This window comes from Mustelus asterias, chromosome 7, assembly GCF_964213995.1.
Source record: "Mustelus asterias chromosome 7, sMusAst1.hap1.1, whole genome shotgun sequence".
Classification (NCBI taxonomy): domain Eukaryota; kingdom Metazoa; phylum Chordata; class Chondrichthyes; order Carcharhiniformes; family Triakidae; genus Mustelus; species Mustelus asterias.
Genome location: NC_135807.1, coordinates 49,237,831 through 49,254,323, shown reverse-complemented (window position 1 = coordinate 49,254,323; position 16,493 = coordinate 49,237,831).

Below are 16,493 nucleotides of genomic sequence, written 5' to 3'. Positions count from 1 at the left end.
GAGGGAGCTAGGGCTTTTCCCTTTAGAGCGGAGGAGGATGAGAGGCAACTTAATAGAGGTTTATAAGATGATGAGGGGGATAGATAGAGTGGATGTTCAGAGACTATTTCCTCGGGTGGATGTAGCTGTTACTAGGGGGCATAACTATAAGGTTCATGGTGGGAGATACAGGAAGGATGTCCGAGGAAGGTTCTTTACTCAGAGAGTGGTTGGGGTGTGGAATAGACTGCCTGCTTTGATAGTGGAGTCTGACACTTTAGGAACTTTCAAGCGGTTATTGGATAGGCACATGGAGCACACCAGAATGATAGGGAGTGGGAAAGCTTGATCTTGGTTTCAGACAAAGCTCGGCACAACATCGAGGACCGAAGGGCCTGTTCTGTGCTGTACTGTTCTATGTTCTATGTTAAGGAGGTGAATATTGGTCCACTGCGACTAATAAACTGTCCTGTCCACAGCTAATTCAATTTGCTTTTTAAGAAGATGATGAGTAACATAAACCCTGGATTGAGCCAAACATTGGCACAGAGACAAATTCCAGATGCTCTGATGGTTCAGTCAATAATCTGAAAGGCCTCCAAATATGCTTACTCGGGGAAACACTTCCCCTATCAACTTCTACTGCAATCACTTTCAATGCATGCATAGCACGCCGCTTGGAGATTGAAAACAACTGCTGTGTGCTACGACAATTTCTTCTTCATTCAACATGTTCAGTTTAAAAGGGACTAGACAGAGACATTTCTAAACCAGCTGTCACCATTACTCAGTAAAGTGATGGTAGGGGTCAGCAACAGTGTTATCAAGCAGCACTTGCTGAGCAATAACCTGCTCACTGCTGCCCAGTTTGGCTTCTGCCAGGGTCACTCAACTTCTGACCTCATTATAGCCTTGGTTCAAACTTGGATAAAAGGTGAGGCGAGAGTGACTGCCAATGACACCAAGGCAGTATTTCACCAAGTTTGGAATCTGCGAGCCCGAGCAAGACTGGATTCAATGGGAATCGTGGGGAATACTCCCCACTAGTTGGAGTTATACCTGGCACAAAGGAAGCCAGTTGAGGTTTTTGGAGATCAATCATTTCAGTTCCTGGACATCGCTGCAGGAATTGCTCAGGGTAGTGTCCTAAACCCAACCATCTTCAGCTGCTTCATAGAAATCATAGAAATCATAGAAACCCTACAGTGCAGGAAGAGGCCATTCGGCCCATCGAGTCTACACCGACCACAATCCCACCCAGGCCCTACCCCCATATCCCTACATATTTTTACCCGCTAATCCCTCTAATCTACAAACCTCAGGACACTAAGGGGCAATGTTACAATGGCCAATCAACCTAACCCGCACATCTTTGGACTGTGGGAGGAAACCCGGAGTGGGAGCACCCGGAGGAAACCCACGCAGACACGAGGAGAATGCGCAAACTCCACACAGGCAGTGACCCGAGCCGGGAATCGAACCCAGGTCCCTGGAGCTGTGAAGCAGCAGTACTAACCACTGTGCTACCGTGCCGCCCAAGAGTCAAACCACAAAATGCTTCATCAAAACCTGCTTCATCAATGACCTTCCTTTCAAAGAAATAAATGTGAGAAATGAGTGTATGTGAGAGATGAGTGTGTGTGAGAAATGAGTGTGTGTGAGAAATGAGTGTGTGTGAAAGATCAGTGTGTGTGAGAGATGAGTGTGTGTGAGAAAGATGAGTCTGTGTGAGGGATGAGTGTGTGTGAAAGATCAGTGTGTGAAAGATGAGTGTGTGTGAGGGATGAGTGTGTGTGAGGGATGAGTGCGTGTGAGAGATGAGTGCGCGTGAGAGATGGGTGCGTGTGAGATGAGTGTGTGTGAGATGTGTGTGTATGAGAAAGATGAGTGTGTGTGAGAGATGAGTGTGTTTGAGAGGTGAGTGTCTGTGAGAAATGAGTGTGTGTGAGAGATGAGTGTGTGTGAGAGAGCAAAGTGTGTGTGAGAGATGAGTGTGCATGAAAGAAAGATGAGTGTATGTGAGAGAAAGATGAGTGTGTGTGTGTGTGTGTGAGCAAGATGTGTGCATGTGAGATATGTGTGCGCGTGAGATATGAATTTGTGCATGAGAGATGTGTGTGAGTGTATGTGGGAGAGAGATGAGTATGTGTAAGAGATGAGTATGTGTGAGAGAGGGATGAGTGTATGTGAGGGAAAGATGAGTGAGTGTGAGAATGAGAGACATAAGTGTGTAAGAGAGATGAGTGTGTGTGTGAATCGAGCATTCCTGCAGCACTCTTCCCATTTGAACCAAAGGAGCAGCAATCCTTCTCCAATTTAAAATGATTAAAAAGGTAAGTATGTTTTTAATAAGAGAACTTTTTAATTATAGTAAAAGAATGCATATAGGAAAGGACTTTCTATTGTGCAAAAACAATCTATTTTTGTGGTTTGACTCTTCAACACAATGATGATTCTCAGGAGTTAATTCTTGGGAGGTCAAAATAGTTCCACAACTGGAAAATTTTGGGAAACCCTGATCTAGAAGGACAAGGGCAGAAGATGAAAGGGAACACCATCATCTGAATGTTCCCCTCCAAGTCAATCACCACCCTGATTTGGAAATAAATCAGCATTCCTTCACTATTGCTGGGTCAAAATCCTGGAGTTCCCTCCCTATCAGCAATGTGGGTGTACCTACACCACATGGACTGCAGCGGTTCAAGAAGGCAGCTCACCACCACCTTCTCAAAAGTAATTAGGGATGAGCAATAAACTAGGCAAGCTGGCCTAGTCAATGAGGCACATGCCCCATGAATGATTTTTTAAAAAATCCATAGACTGTTTGCCAAATGCTTTGATATCTGTCACTCTCAGTCAATCACATTCTATTATTCACTAAATGTTCTTAAACGTATGAACCAATTCAAATATTTTTACAATAGTATCTTTGCTACATGAATTGCCATGTGCCATGCCAATGTTGTATTGCATTCAGGTTAATCTACATAGAAAAATCACTCAACTCAAATGAAATGTCACTTTAATGCAAACAAGCAGATTACAGATCTAAAATAAATAAAAAAAGAATTGTGGGGCATGATTTTATGGCCTCACTCATCCCAAAACCATAAAATTCCACCCGAAGTCAACAGACCTTTCCAGGTCTGCCCCTCACCCGCTCCAATTCCTGTGGTGGTCAGGCCAGTAAAGTTCCGGCTGTGGTGTTCAATGGCTTGTTGAATTTGTGTTTGATTATGCTGGTCTGATTTTTGTGCACTTGCTTGATTTCTTGAGGCTGTGGGTGGAGCTAAAGATTTAAGATACCTCAGAAAGTTCCAGAAAGCATCTAGGCTTCGCTGTGTGTTGAAATCTTGTAAGTTCTGAGATGTTTTAAAGTTCTATGTATAAACCGTTACTGATTTAGAACTAGAGTCATCTCTGTATTCCTCTGTGATAAATAGATATGCAACAAGCCAATGAGTCAATTCAGATAACATCTATATGAAAATATATTTTTGCTTCTGTTAATTCACTTTTTATCAGCAGTAGTTCCATGAACAGAAAGTTATTTTAGCTATTGGTGTATTGCAGCAAAGCAACTGACGAGTTATGCTCATAGATTCCTGGCACTGTAAATCATTAGAATTATTATTGGATAGCGCCTCGGGCTCACACGGCTCCCATTCCCAGGCTCCCTCGGTTCACCTGGCTCCTCTTCCTAGGTTTCCTTGGCTCTTCAGATTCCTCTTCCCAGATGCCTCTCCCCACATGTCCCTGGCACCCTCTGGTTCTTCTTCTCACCAACCCCAAATTCCTCGGCACTGAACTATATTTTTTATTCTTGCTTGTGATACACTCTCAGTAAACGCAGCTGAGAGATGGGAAAATGTGGTTGAGGTCTTCATTGACTAAATGTTTTTGTTGGCCTGAATGTTTTAAAAGGAATCAAGTGGTTAAAAAAAGTGAACTTCAGCCAAACATTAAAACAGACAGGCTGCTGTGTGAGAAGTAAAAGGGACATCTTAGCAGAATCCCAGACCCAGACGTAACTAGAGCTGAGAAAAATTAACCGAGTCCCAGGACCACACTGTCTTGTTTGCTTTAGTTAAGCTGGGCATTAAAATATTAATAAGCTGATAGGAGTCAGAGAGTGGGAACTCCAAGATCCTGAGACTCTGACCTGGCCTGTACAAGAAGATCCTGGCCTGTACAAACAGATGGGTGGTACATGATGAGCAGAATTTTTCAGTTTTCATCATGGACACTGTACTTTCCATCCCGCTGAAAGTCTTTTGGTTGCCTCTCTAAATTTCATATTCCCTCCCGCGATTGTTCCTGCTGTGGTGGGAGTGGAAATTCCTGGCAAATATCTTTTGCAATCGGGCCTTTCAAATAATCATGAGGTGATGACTGAGTTAAATCGGTCTCCATTGGTTTTGTCCTGCAAAGGAAGTTTAAGAAGGGTGCACAGAGATGGGAGAAGTATTTGGCCAGACTAGGTTGGGATCCTTATAGCAGGATGGGCTGGAGGAGAGTCTACATCACCACTGACTGCTGAGATGGTAGCTGGAGTATGACCATTTGATATAGTTGCATGGAGCTCAAACTTCTACCCAGACAGTTACTGTTGTGCTTTGATATACTGCTGCTCAGATATTAAGATGTATCAAGTTTCACTTATATGAATAAAATATAACCACTGTCATCAATTAGGATTATCACTTGGAATCATTTCAGAGCTTGAGAGCAAAGGGATTAAAAGGATTCGTTAAATCTGATGTGGCCAAGTTCCAACAGTGATGCTGCAGATGCAGAAGGCTTTGGATGTGGCTGGAAGAGCTCTGGACACATCACTTGCACCCAGTCATGGACACTGTACTTTCCATCCCCTTTGGTTTGTAGCCATGGGAGAGATATGGAGCAGAGGCAGCACAAGAGAGGGAAAACTAATCAGAGGGAGAGGGGAGAGAGGAGGTTGGGCTCTGGCAGGAGGTCTTATTCACCTTGGGTCTTCCATGTGCAATTCTTTTACCCACCTAAGTGCAGCAGTGTATGCATTGTCTGCAATGCACAAAGGAGATGCTCTTGGAACCAGACTTATAGCCTCTCACCATGTGAAATGGGCACTGCTAGTGGCTGTAAAAGTAACTGGGCCTTCCAAGCTGGAATAGATGACATAGGTAACATTTAGGCTATTGAGTTGGATGATCAGTCATGAACATAGTGAATGGTGGAACAGGCTTGAAGGGCTGAATGGCCTTCTCCTGCTCCTAGTTTCTATGTTTCCCCAGTGCACCGTTCATTTCTGCATCGGAGAGGAGAGAGAGGCTCATTATGATGGAGAGAGGACTTCACTGTGTTCCCCCTGAAAAGAGAGAAGCATCTGAAGGGCACGTGTGGCTTTGCCGGGATAATGGCCTTCTCCATGTGCAGGATGCTATCGACTGCACATATGTGACATTAATGTTGAAATGTATATGGACATATGAATTAGAAAGAGAAGGCCAGCCACAAAGCTTAACATTTATCAAATGTGCAATTGGTATGTGAGCACACTCAACATATCATATTAGTAAATGCCACTATCCCGACTGCAGTCATGGTATCTTCCTTCTGTGCCAGTAAAGTCAAAGCAGAGGATCTCTGCTGGGCAACAAGAGCTATCTGATCGACACCTGGCTCCTGACTCCCCTTCACAACCTCTCTCCATCACAAGTGGCCGACATGTATATAATGCAAGCCAAGCTGCCACAAGAAACATCATCAAACAGATATCGGAGGAGCATTCCAGCAGTTATCAAAGAAGGTGTCCGAATTTATGGTCATCATGAGGGAATAGCCCATTCCGGTGGAGATTCTGTGACCACCTCAGGAGGAGGAAGGTGAAAATGAGAAAAGGAGGAGGCAGCTGGCACATCCACCTTATAGGTGGGTTGTCCTTATTTGAGCACCTCATTTGCCTCCAGCACAGGCTCCATAAGCAGTCAAAGGCCCATTCCCGCAACTCCGCTTCACCCTGGTCCAGCATTCTGGACCACCATTTCAGGACTTTTGGTAGGTAGCCACCTGCGGTGTCCACAGCATCATTATTTAAACTTGAAGTCTCCTCTGAACTGAGCACAGATAGGTACTCACATTGAGTAAACAACCCATGGGACTTTGGTGTTAATATTCTAACTCGCTGCGTGACCTAGTTCCTGTCATGCTGTTACTCAAAGCGCTGATAGCTTTTTTGGTTGTTTATTCCTCATGTTATTTTATCCTTTAAAAAAAATACAGCACTTGATTTACCAGATCTGATCCTGTCCATTTCAGTTAAGCTGATTTGGTCTCATACACTGAGTGGTTAAACTGCTTTGGAAAGTAAGTAGTGCCACGTCAGATGAAGAAGCAGTTTATTAGACGATATAAACATACTAACAAGGACTCAATGATTACTAATTTTCAACAAGTTTTCTATGCCTGAATGCTTGCGTTACCTCATAATGAGTGAATATTCTTGGCTTTATTTAAATTTTTTGAATTAACGGGGTCCACTGTTGAATTTCCATATATATGCAATAATAAAAGACACTATGTGAACCCTGAAATATTTTTTAAAAATTTGAAACCAGTGGATTTCCTGTGCTGTTTTATACATTAAATTGAAAGAAGAAATGTTACATGTAAATCGGCCCAATATTGAATTAGTATGCTGTTCGGCTGGATCTGTGTACAACTGGCTTATTCCTTTGCAACCTGTGGCATTTTACAATTGTTCGAACATTTATTCACCATCACCTCCGTGATCGCTGACTACGTTTATTCCCAGTTAAGCAATGGCTTAATTTTAAAATCCTCGATCTTGTTTTCAAACCCCTCAGTAACCTCAGCCCTCCCTATCCTTGTAACCTCCCTGGTTTACAGCTACCTGCCACTCCCTCGCTCCTCCCATCCCGTAGATATCTCTGAGGTCTGTCAATCCTGGCCTCTTGAGCATTCTCACTATTTTAATCGCTTGACCATTAGAGACCATGCCTTCAGCTGCCAAAGATCTGAAGCTCTGGAATTCCCTCCCTAAATACCTCTGTCAATTTACCTCCCCTCCCTCCTTTAAAACACTCCTTAAATCCCACCTCTTGGCCATTTTTCCCTAATGTCTTCTTATGTGGCTCAGTGTTAAATTTTTTTTGATAACGTACCTGTGACATGGGTGGGTTGATGAGGGAGTATTTATTACACTTGCTTCCTGAGGGAATTTAGAGTCAATCATGCAGGTGTGGGACTGGAAACAGGCATCTCTCCTTGAAAGCCATGGGTGAATTGGTTAAGAACTTTCAAACCATTGTCATGGCCTTGATTCTGGTCATGATGTGGAGATGCCGGCGTTGGACTGGGGTAAACACAGTAAGAAGTTTAACAACACCAGGTTAAAGTCCAACAGGTTTATTTGGTAGCAAATAAACCTGTTGGACTTTAACCTGGTGTTGTTAAACTTCTTACTTGATTCTGGTGCCAGCCTACAAATTACAAGAGTTATTATTTTATTTATTTCACTTTTACAGTGTACATGATGGCATGTACACTTCACAATCCCGGGGTTGTTAATCCAGTACTACAAATGCGAGGCCACCTTGATAGCCTTATCTAGGCAGATTTTTTCAGCTTGGCTATTTTCTCTCTGAGTTCCACTTGCACCCAACAGCAAGGTCAACATCCAGAGGGCAATTAGAGGTGCATTCATGCCATCATGTCTGAACTGCGAATAAACGTGAATAAACTATGAACCTTTAGAAATAATAGACAGCAGTATCATAGAGTCCCTACTATGCAGGAGGAAGCCATTCGGCTCATCATGCACCGACAACAATCCCATCCAGGCCCTATCCCCGTAACCCCACGTATTTACCCTGCTAGTCCCCCTGACACTAAGGGGCAAATTTGCATGGCCAATGCACCTAACCCGCTCATCTTTGTACTGTGGGAGGAAACTGTAGCACCTGGAGGAAGCCCATGCAGACACAGGGAGAATGTGCAAACTCTGCACAGACAGTGACCCAAGACTGGAATTGATCCCAGGTCCCTGGCGCTGTGAGGCAGCAGTGCTAACCACTGTGCCGCCTCAATTCATGTATCAACTCACTTTTATTTTCGAATTCTTCCTGTTCCATGCTCAGAGTCATCCAGTGGCTAAGTCTTTACCACTTACCCTCCTCCATTTGATTCATTTGTTCACTCATTCCATGTCTATTTTCCATAGTGCTACATCTAAGAATACCTTAGCTACTCTCCCACCCAATGTGTGTTCCCCTGCCTACCGTGATTGCTGTTGATGGTCCAGTCATGCCCATTACTTTTGCATTCTGAAAGCAAATTTCTTATCATAGGGAGTGAGAGCAGGAAGAGTGTAAATATGGTGAAAGAGGAGAGTTCAGATGCATGATTGCAATTCTAACCAATAGTCCCTTGCTTACATGCAAGACAATTTGTGCAGTATGGTTTCCTCATGCTTTACTGTTGCTGATCCTATTTGCACTCTCAGATCTCTTTCCCTCTGCCCCACATAGTTTCCGCCAAAGCGTATCTTTGGTGCCATCTGCTGAGCAGATAAAAATCAAAATGTACGGATATGAGAAAAAATGATCAGTAAAAGAAAATCAAAATGTACGGATATGAGAAAAAATGATCAGTAAAAGAAAGAGTTCCAATTCTATAATGTCTTTCACAATCTCAGGAAATCTCAAGCTCTTTACAGCCAATGAAGCACTTTCCGAAGTGTTGATACATGGGGCGGCACGGTGGCACAGTGGTTAGCACTGCTGCCTCACAGTGCCAGGGACCCGGATTCAATTCCCGGCTTGGGTCACTGTCTGTGTGGAGTTTGCACATCCTTCCTGTGTCTGCGTGTGTTCCCTCCGGTTGCTCCGGTTTCCTCCCACAGTTTGAAAGATGTGCTGGTTCGGTGCTTTGACCCGAACAGGTGCCGGAGTGTGGTGACTAGGGGAATTTCACAGTAACTTCATTGCAGTGACTTACTTGTGACTAATAAATAAATATTAACTTTACTTCTTGTTATGTAGAAAACATCACAATTAATCTGTTTAAAGCAAGATCCCACAAGCAGCAGTGTGATTACGACCAGATAATTTATTTTAGTTGTGTTGATTGATGAATAAATGGTAGTCCAGGGATAATAATGCCCCTATTCTTCATAAAAATAGTAGCAAGTTCTATTATATATCCACCTGAGAAAGCAACTCAGCCTCAGGTTAACATCTCACCCAAATAATAACACCTGCAACAATGGAGTATTCTCCCACTTATTTCCCATGGGATTTGGGCATCACTGGCAAGGCCAGAACTGGTTGCCCTCCCTAATTACCCTTATATTGAGTGGCTTACTCAATCATTACAATGGGAAGGTAAGAGTTAACCACATTGCTGTGCGTCTAGACTTACATGTCGATCAAGCCAGGTAAGGACAGCAGATTTCCCTTCCCTACAGGACATTAGCGAACCAGATGGGTTTTTACAGCAATCATTTGTAGTTGGTATGGTTGCTATTGCTGAGACTAACTTTTGATTCCAGATTTTATTAATTCCACCAGCCCTTGTTGGGATTTGAGCCCATGATTCTCCAGGATTACCAGTCCAGCGATATGAGTTTAATTCTCCAGTAATATAATCGAGTACAGGGACATAGAAACATAGAAAATAGAAGCAAAAGTGGGCCATTCGGCCCTTCGAGCCTGCTCCGCCATTCATTTTGATTCTGGTTGATCATCAAATTCAATATCCTGATCCCTCCCCCCCCCACCCCAACACCTTGATCCCTTTAGCCCCAAGAGCTAGATCTAATTCCTTCTTGAAATAACACAATGTTTTGGCCTCAACTACATTCTGTGGTAGTGAATTGCACACATTCACCACCCTCTGGATGAAGAAATTTATCCTCACCTCAGTCCTAAACAGTTTAACCCCGCATCCTCAAAGTATGACCCCGAGTTCTGGACTCTCACACCATCGGGAACATTCTTTCTGAATCACCCTGTCTGTGGTGAACCATCGTTGGTTCACCACTGGGGTTTGTTACTATGTTACTGTTGGGCTAGGGTGTTGTTACTGTGGGGGTTGTACTATGTTGTTGGGTTAGGGTGTTTACCTGTTATAAGAGTTATCATGGCACATTCCAGTGGGGTCCCGCCTCCGGTGGCGAGGTATAAGACCCCCTGCTCCGGCAGGACCCCTTCAGTCTGAACTGGTGTATTCGTGTTAGTAGTTCCATTGTTACTCTATTAAAGCCTTCAATACCGAAGCCTTGGTTCCATGTGCTTATTGACGCGGATCAATTTAATAGAGTAAACAGAAAACTCACAGCTGTACAACAAGAAAAAAAAAACAGAGAGTATGGAACAGATTCTAAAACCGGATCGTCTGACACTGGACCCACGTGCGGTCGGTGCAGCTAACACATTCGACCATTGGTGGAAGTGCTTTGAGGACTACCTGGCAGCCTCGGTAGCTATCACTACAGACAGTGATAGACTCCAGGTCCTCCACGCAAGGGTAAGCGACACGATTTACCTAGCCATTCGTGCAGCTCCCACTTACCAGGGTGCCGTCGAGCTCCTAAAGAAAAGGTACACTATGCCACCCAACGAGATACATGCTCGTTACCTCCTCGCTACACGACGTCGGCAGTCGGGCGAAACCATGGAGGATTATGCCAATGAGCTCCTGCAGCTTGCCAGGGGTTGCGACTGTAAGGACGTCTCCGCCGAACAGTATATGTACGACCTCGCCCGAGACGCGTTCGTAGCAGGGGTAGGGTCCTCGTACATCAGGCTTAAATTGCTGGAAAAGGGGAAACTCAACTTGACCCAGGCAATGGAGATGGCTGTGAGGTTGGAGGCGGCGTCGAGGAGCTTGGCGCTGTACCCCGAGGACCACGTGCAGTCAACGTGGTTGGAGCAAGCTCAGCTCCCTCCTCGCCCCGCTAACCCGCGCTCCCAGATCGATTCGACGACGGCGGCAGCTCCAGGTGGCCAGCGATGCTATTTTTGTGGAGGGGCCAAGCATCCACGGCAACAGTGTCCGGCAAGAACGGCAATCTGCAGCCAGTGCGGTAAAAAAGGCCACTATGGCAAAGTCTGCAGGTCCAAACCTAAAAACGGCAGTGCAGCTTGTAACCCTCCAGAACGGAGACAATCTCTTTCGGCGTCGCAGTACCCACGAGGTCCGACCACGTGCGATCCCAGGACGGCGCCATCGTGGCTGACAGAGGAGGAGGAAGACCACCAGGAGTCGCTGCGCTTAGCGCCCTCGCCCACGTGCGATTCATGGGGGCGGCCATCATGGTCCACGACGACTAGGAGCGACCAGCAGGGGTCCTCAGCATCCACATCGGCAGCATGCAGTGACGCCCAGGGGCCAACGGTGGCGTCGATCTCCCTGGATCAGACCAGGCATTACAGACTGGAACATTCTATGATGGAGGTAAAGGTTAGTGGCAGAACTGTGAATTGTCTGTTTGACAGTGGGAGCACCGAAAGTTTCATATACCCTGAAACTGCTAAAAGGTGTGGACTCCGGATTCTCCCTGCCAAACAGACAATTTCCATGGCATCACGGTCCCGGTCTGTACCGATCCAAGGACGATGTATGGTAACTCTTGAGGTACAGGGCACAATTTACGAGCAATACAGGCTCCTTGTGCTACCTCACCTTTGCGCGCCAATTCTCCTCGGACTAAACTTTATGGTCCACATGAAGAGTGTGATCCTACAGTACGGTGGGCCACTCCCTTCACTGGCAGTAGGGAATCAGCCGCAGCCTCCAAATTGCCCAAAGCGCCCCGCGTGCAATCTATCCACCCTGAAAATCACTACACCATCCCTTTTTAAAAATCTGGTACCTGGCTGCAAGCCCATCGCTACTAAAAGTAGGCGTTACAGCGCTGAGGACCGGATCTTTATTAGATCTGAGGTTCAGCGGCTCCTCAAGGAAGGGATCATACAGGCCAGTGCTAGTCCGTGGAGAGCGCAGATCGTGGTAGTCAAAAGCGGGAACAAACCTCGGATGGTCATCGACTATAGTCAGACCATTAATCGTTATACGCAGCTGGATGCTGTACCCCGAGGACCACGTGCAGTCAACGTGGTTGGAGCAAGCTCAGCTCCCTCCTCGCCCCGCTAACCCGCGCTCCCAGATCGATTCGACGACGGCGGCAGCATTTCTGATATGGTCAATCAGATTGCGCAGTACCGAGTGTTTTCTACCATAGACCTTAAGTCCGCCTACCATCAACTCCCCATCCGCCCAGAGGACCGACAATATACGGCTTTTGAGGCGGATGGTCGTCTATACCAATTCCTCAGGGTTCCATTTGGTGTCACCAATGGGGTCTCGGTCTTCCAGCGTGCTATGGACCGAATGGTGGACCAGAACGGGTTGCGGGCTACCTTCCCGTACCTGGATAACGTCACCATCTGCGGCCATGACCAGCAGGACCACGACACGAATCTCCAACACTTTCTGCGCACTGCATCTCGCCTGAATCTGACCTATAACAGGGAGAAGTGCATATTCCGTACGCGTAGGTTAGCCATCCTCGGATACGTGGTGGAAAACGGGGTCATTGGCCCTGATCCAGACCGTATGCGCCCACTCACTGAACTTCCCTTGCCCGTTAGCACGAAAGCACTGAGGAGATGCCTCGGGTTTTTTTCGTATTATGCACAGTGAGTCCCCAACTACGCGGACAAAGCTCGTCCGCTCATTAAGTCCACGACCTTTCCACTTACGCCGGAGGCCCAATTGGCCTTCAAGGTTTTGAAGAGCGACATCTCGAAAGCCACGATGCACGCGGTGGATGAATCCATCCCTTTCCAGGTGGAGAGTGATGCATCTGACTTCGCCCTAGCCGCCACACTAAACCAGGCAGGCAGGCCCGTCGCGTTCTTTTCCCGCACCCTTCAAGGCCCCGAAATTCGGCACTCAGCGGTGGAGAAGGAGGCTCAGGCCATTGTGGAGGCAGTCAAACACTGGCGCCATTACCTGGCAGGGAAGCGGTTCACCCTGATCACGGATCAACGATCCGTGGCGTTTATGTTCAGTAACACGCAGAGGGGCAAGATCAAGAACGATAAGATCTTGCGGTGGAGAATTGAGCTCTCCACCTATAATTACGATATTATGTATCGTCCAGGGAAGCTCAATGAGCCCTCGGATGCCCTCTCGCGCGGAACATGCGCCATCATGCAGGAGGACCGCTTGAAGGCTCTCCACAATGATCTGTGTCATCCTGGAGTCACCAGACTCTACCACTTCGTCAAAGCCCGCAACCTGCCTTACTCGGTGGAGGATGTCAGGTCAGTGACTAGAAGCTGTCGGATTTGTGCAGAATGCAAACCACACTTTTATCGACCAGACCGGGCACAATTGGTCAAGGCCACTCGCCCTTTTGAGAGGCTGAGTGTGGATTTTAAGGGCCCCCTTCCCTCAACGGACCGGAATGTCTATTTTCTCAACATAATAGACGAGTATTCCCGGTTTCCGTTTGTTTTCCCCTGTGCGGACACATCAACTGCCACCGTCATTAAGGTTTTCAGTGAACTTTTTACCCTGTTCGGGTACCCCTGCTACATTCATAGCGACAGGGGCTCGTCGTTCATGAGCAACGACTTGAGGCAATTCCTGCTCTCTTTCGGGATTGCCTCTAGTAGAACCACGAGCTACAACCCTAGGGGTAACGGACAGGTGGAAAGGGAGAATGCTACAGTCTGGAAGGCTGTCCTACTGGCACTGAAATCCAGGGGCCTTCCAGTCTCCCGTTGGCAGGAGGTCCTTCCAAATGCGCTCCATTCTATCCGCTCCCTCCTGTGTACGGCAACCAATGCTACTCCCCACGAGAGGATGTTCTCATTCCCTCGGAAGTCGTCCTCGGGGACCTCATTGCCAGCCTGGTTGACATACCCAGGACCTGTCCTTCTGCGGCGACATGTGAGGGCTCGCAAGTCCGACCCCTTGGTCGAACCGGTCCAACTCCTCCACGCCAACCCTCAGTATGCCTATGTGGCATATCCTGACGGGCGAGAGGACACTGTCTCCATTAGAGACCTGGCGCCCGCAGGGGACGTAGCAACTCCTGTCGCTCCTATTCCCCCAGTCACGAATCCACTACTCCTCATTACTTCCCCAGACGTGGCGCGGTCAGCACCGGGACCAGTGCATAACACTTTTACTCCCATGTACAGCTTGCCTGAGACTCGGAGATCGGCGCCACCATCATCATCACCACCACCAATACCACCAAACGTTCCAGGATCCCCTGCACCATCGCCTCACCAGGGCCGGCCGGCCCGGGAGTCCTTGAGGGGACAGCCAGACGTTGCTTTGGAAAGAGCGCCACCACAAGCACCTGCTCCGGTTTCGCAACCGGTGTTGAGGAGATCGCAGCGTCGGTGCGGTCCTCCAGACCGTCTGGACTTGTGAATTCTGTGATTTGTCTGTTATTGTCTGTTTATATGACCTGTTTTTCGTGCACCCCGCCACCTTTTGTTCTTAAAGGAGGGGTGAATGTGGTGAACCATCGTTGGTTCACCACTGGGGGTTGTTATTATGTTACTGTTGGGCTAGGGTGTTGTTACTGTGGGGGTTGTACAATGTTGTTGGGTTAGGGTGTTTACCTGTTATAAGAGTTATCATGGCACATTCCAGTGGGGTCCCGCCTCCGGTGGCGAGGTATAAGACCCCCTGCTCCGGCAGGACCCCTTCAGTCTGAACTGGTGTATTCGTGTTAGTAGTTCCATTGTTACTCTATTAAAGCCTTCAATACCGAAGCCTTGGTTCCATGTGCTTATTGACGCGCATCACTGTCAAAACAAAATCCAGTTTTTAAAGTCTTGATGCCATATATGATGTAGGGTGACTCACCTAATTTCCAGTTGTTGTCTGATCCAGGCAGTTGGGAAGTCAGGAGGAACGGATGGAATATGGTGGCTTCAGCACCTGCACAGAAATAAGGTTGGATAGGCAGTGTTACACCATAGGGAGTAACACTCGGGGGAGGTGCACAAGAGTGACATTCACAGGAGAGAGGTACACTGGAATAGGGTCTGGCTCGCTGGAGGCACTGCCCACACCACTTGGTTTACAAACGTAAACTCAGCCTCCTTAACCTCTCAGAGAAGCAATGCTCTTGCAGATTGTGTCAGATCTGGGCGGCACAGTAGCACAGTGGTTAGCACTGCTGCTTCACAGCTCCAGGGACCTGGGTTCGATTCCCGGCTTGGATCACTGTCTGTGTGGAGTTTGCACATTCTCCTCGTGTCTGCGTGGGTTTCCTCTGGGTGCTCCGGTTTCCTCCCACAGTCCAAAGATGTGTGGGTTAGGTTGATTGGCCATGCTAAAATTGCCCCTTAGTGTCCTGGGATGCGTAGGTTAGAGGGATTAGCGGGTAAAATATGTAAGGATATGGGGGTAGGACCTGGGTGGGATTGTGGTCGGTGCAGACTCGATGGGCCGAATGGCCTCTTTCTGTACTGGAGGGTTTCTATGATTTCTATGATCAGGTGGTGGCAGACATCTACAGCCCACGAATGGAGACCTGTTCCTTGCTGGATTTGGTGTTCACACAATACAGTTGATGTCAAAGCCACCATTGCCCTCAACCTTTCTCGCCTCTCATACATCCAGGCTGTTAACAGTGACATATCCAGGATCTCTCATTCGGTTGCACATAAATGCATAAGGTAGGAGGACACTGGTAGATTGTTTGCTCGGCTCAACAATATCGAAACATCCCCTGTGATGACAATAGTTAGAAAGAGTGGAGTGGGCATTCAAATTTACTTCTCTAGCAGAATTCCCAAAGGTACGGGAACCATTGGCTGCAAACAAGTGGCAATCCGAGCAATACCACAGCAGCCAGGAGTCTTTATACAGCGGATATTCATCTATCAATGCGCAGCTAGTGTTCGACCACAAGAAGAGGTTTTAAGCAAACTTAAGGGTTTGAAGGAGACAAAGGAACCCACTTCAAACTAGATTAATGATGGGAACACGACAACAAGTGCTGTTTGACTAGCTGCTGCGTCATTGAGTAAGCTATCAGAATGATAGAACGAGAAGGCTTACCTAATTGAAATCCTGCGGTTCATTCTTAGTGCCAAGATCATCACTCCCCCTCCCTTTTGCACCAATCAGTTCTTCAACCATCCACCCACCATTTGCATATCTGCCCAATGGGAACTGTCATGTGTTTACATTTATCAACCCGCTGACAAGTGAAAAGATGAGTTAGTGCTCAGGACGCAATAATGGGCAAGATGCAGAACAGGGGCTAATCACTAAATTGTATGTATCATTATAAGAAAAGGAAGCAGAGCAACATAACATCTTGTCAAACACCCATGCACATATCTTTTGTGGCTTACAATCTCTTCAATTTATACTTTTGGCTGCTTCTATATGATATATTCGGTAAAGTTTGTGCAGAGGTGGAGCCAGGCTGCTTGAGTAAGCTATCACTTGTTTATGGAGCCCTTATGGGC